The 3,907-nt window shown below is 38.1% G+C and overlaps 1 pseudogene; it reads right to left on the bottom strand.

Moving 5' to 3' along the window:
• Positions 1-1,901: 1,901 nt before the first annotated feature.
• Positions 1,902-2,945, bottom strand: LOC100991879 (nucleophosmin-like; annotated as a pseudogene).
• Positions 2,946-3,907: the final 962 nt, after the last annotated feature.

Here is a 3,907-nt window from a genome sequence, read left to right as displayed (position 1 = left end):
CACAACAGACATTAATGAGCATGGTCCCAGGTAAACTTGGTCATATGGTCATAACTAGTTTAAGGCCATTGATTGTTCCATCAGAAAAAAATATATATACAAAAAAAGGGCAAAGGAGGCCGGGCGTGGTGACTCACACCTGTAATCCCAGCACTTTGGGAGGCCAAGGTGGGTGTATCACTTGAGCTCAGGAGTTCAAGAGCAGCCTGGCCAACATGATGAAACCCCATCTATGCTAAAAATACAAAAATTAACCAGGCATGGTGGCAGGTGCCTGTAATCCTAGCTACTTGGGAGGCTGAGGCAGGAGAATCACTTGAACCTGGGAGGCAGAGGTTGCAGTGAGCTGAGATTCTGCCACTGCACTCCAGCCTGGGTGACAAGAGTGAAACTCCATCTCAAAAAAAAAAAAAAAAAAGCAAAGGTTAAATGACATTACATTCATAGGATACAATATTATGTAGCTAATTAAAAACCATTTTTCAAAATGTATTAAAATATAATATGTACATTTTTAAATCAGGATAATAAACTATATGTAGTATAATACAAAGTGGCTAAACATATATGTTGTGAACATTCATTGATTGCCCATCCAATATCCAATTTCCTTTGTCCCCTCTCTAAAAGCATACAGATTTCCCTCCTTGTCATAGTTCATGGCTGGGTAACATTAAGCCCAAGGCAAGAGCCCACAGTAGTCATCTAGCCACAGTTTTTAGTTCATATTGGTTCAATCAGAGTAAAACTTAAGACTTTTATTCAAAGCTTCTATGAGTCACAGGAACCTATGTTCCTTTTTCCCTCTAGATTTGAACCACCAGAGACACTGGCACATTGAAGGAGACCTGTCAAGAGAATTTCAGAGAAACTTAGCTGGAGTCCTAATCACGCGGTGCCAGAAGCCTTCATTGCCTCTAGACTTTTCAAGTAACAGTAACCAAAAAAGATCTTTTATTTTTAAAACCAGTTTTATTAGTGATTCTGTTCCTTGCAACCCAAAAATTCAAAATGATGCAATATATAGATATATTACAGTAGTACTCAACTGAAACTGCACGTTAAAATCACCTGGGGAACTTCTAAAAGTAACCATACCTGGATCTCACACCCACAGATTCTGATTAAAATGGTCTGGGTATGGGATCCTAGCACTAGTATTTTTTAAAAACATTCCCTTGTGATTTTAATACACAGTGAAGATTAAAGACCATGAATATATTATATAATATATATGTTAGGTATACATAAATTGTTGGAAGGAAAATACAGTAAAAGTTAAGGATGCAAATTCCTGGGTATTGATAGTGCATTATTTTTGTTGTTGTTTTTATATCAATGAAACAATTTTTTTAAACTTTATTTTATTACTAAATCTAACTCATCTTTGGGTCATTATTTATTACCTAGTGAAAGAATATTAAAATATATATGTTTTTCTTTATTTGTTGTTGTTGTTGTTTAGCAAAGGGATCTCACTCTGTTGCCCAGGCTGGAGTGCAGTGGTGTAATCATAGTTCACTGTAGCCATGAACTCCTGGGCTCACGTGTTGCTCTTGTCTCAACCTCCCTACTAGCTGAGACTACAGGCACGTGCCACCATGCCTGGCTATTTGTTTTAGAGACAGATCTTGCTATGTTGCCCAGGCTGGTCTTGAATTCCTGGCCTCAAGCAATCCTCCTGTCTCAGCCTCCCAAAGCACTGAGATTACAGGCATGAGCCACCATGCCAAGCCTCCTTTACTGATTTTTGGTTTTGTTTTTACTTTATTAAAATACTAAGTTTTATTTCACATGTGTATTTTTGTTTCCCCACCATTTCCATGTCTGACCACCGCTACTACTATGTTCTATCATGACATTCCATACAAAAAAACAAGCAAAGGGCAGAGTTTCATCTTTAAAAACTAAACAGGCATTTTGGACAACACATTCTTGGCAATGGAACCTGGACAACATTTATCAAACACAGTAGGGAAAGTTCTCACTCTGCATTATAAAAAGGATAGCCAGATATCAACTGTTACAGAAATGAAATAAGACAGAAAATGTTTAATAAATTGTTTAAACTATTTTCTTCAAGAGACTTCCACCACTGCCAGAGATCTTGAATAGCCTCCTGGTCAGTCATCTGGAAGCAATTCTTCACATAATTGATGAATTTGGCTTCCACCTTGGGAAGAGAACCACCTTTTTCTGTACTTGCTTGCACTTTTGCTTTAATGTCTTCTACAGAGCTAGGTCCTTTTGGTGTTCTAGGAGATTTTTTCTGTTTTTTGAAGGATTCTTGTCCTTTTGATCTTGGTGTTGATGGTTTTGAGTCTTTTCCATTCTGGTTTGACTTTTTTGTATTTTTGGCTGGAGTATCTCGTTACAGATTTCTTCACTGGTGCTTTTTCTTCAGTTTTCTGATCATCAAAATCATCATCATCATCTTCATTATCATCATCTTCTTCTTCACCATCAGCAGCAAGTTTTGCTTTTTTCCGTGGAAACTTGCTACCACCTCCAGGGACAGATCACTTTCCAGATATACTTAAGAGTTTCACATCCTCCTCCTCTTCGTCTTCTGACTCTGCATTTTCCTCCACAGCTACTAAGTGCTGTCCACTAATATGCACTGGCCCTGAACCACAGTTCAACCATAAGACCAGTGGTGGTGTTATTTCAAAGCCCCCAATGGAAACCATTTACTGTACAGACATTTTCAAACTTGCCCGTGTTACTTTAATTGGACTGCCTTCATAATTCATTGGCTCTGCTTCAACAATGTGCAAGTCACCCTTTGCACCAGCCCCTAAACTGACCATTCTTAAAGATAACTGGTGCTCATTTTCATCATTATCAAATTTAAAGTGATAATCTTTGTCCACCTTTAGTTCACAATTAAAAAGATAATTCTGGGGCCTCAGGGGGCTCATGTCCATGTCCATCAAACCTTCCATGGGGTGGTAATGTGCACTTAGGTGAGAAATGAGGTGGGTGGAGATAAACAACTACTGCTCTGGGGAACAGCTGCGCAGGACAGAATCACACCAGGCTCTTTACTGTTTTTAATTACAAAAGTAATAGAAGCTCAAAGTATTAAATTCAAGGAGGATAGAAGTGTAAAATGCAAAAAGTGAAAATTCCTTTAAAAAGCAAAAATTCCCTTTTATTTCTTATGTACTTTCCTTTTTCCTACAAAGAACAAATATAACTTCTATCCTGAGAAACATTTTTAATAAAGAAAACAAAATGTGAAAAATAAGTGGTACAGATCTCAAATTATTGCCTTCAAAACAATTCCCCCTCATCTGTACAATTTGAAGATTAGAACACATAGGCTATATTAAAGATAAGAAAAAGAACATTTTCAGTGTCTTGTGCTAAGTGAGAACTGGAATCTCAATTAGTCAGGAATATGAGTAAATCTTTGCTTACAATGATCGGGTTCTATGGGAAAATCATCTCAAAAGTGTGCTCACACCTGTAATCCCAGCACTTTGGGGGGCCAAGGCGGGTGGATCGTCTGAGGTCAGGAGTCAAGACCAGCCTGGCCAACATGGTGAAACCTCGTCTCTACTAAAAATATAAAAAATTAGCCAGTCATGGTGGCACACACCTGTAGTCCCAGTTACTCAGGAGGCTGAAGCAGGAGAATCTCTCGAGCCAGGGGGTGGAGACTGCAGAGAGCCGAGATCGTGCCATAGCACTCTACCCTGGGTGACAGAGTGAGACTCCATCTCAAAAAAAAAAAAAATTAAAAGCATTCTGTAGGGTACACACAGTCAAGAACATACAATGTACATCATATGTGTGGCACTTCTCTGTGGGCAGGGTTTACTTATATTTTATGTAAATATTTAATATAACAAGACTTTTTATTGAATGTAATTGTCATAGCAACTAATAATTTTCTTTATAT

The sequence above is a fragment of the Pan paniscus genome, chromosome X, assembly GCF_029289425.2.
Source record: "Pan paniscus chromosome X, NHGRI_mPanPan1-v2.0_pri, whole genome shotgun sequence".
Lineage (NCBI taxonomy): Eukaryota > Metazoa > Chordata > Mammalia > Primates > Hominidae > Pan > Pan paniscus.
Note: the sequence above shows the minus strand (reverse complement) of the source record. Positions and strands in the feature narration are given on the sequence as shown.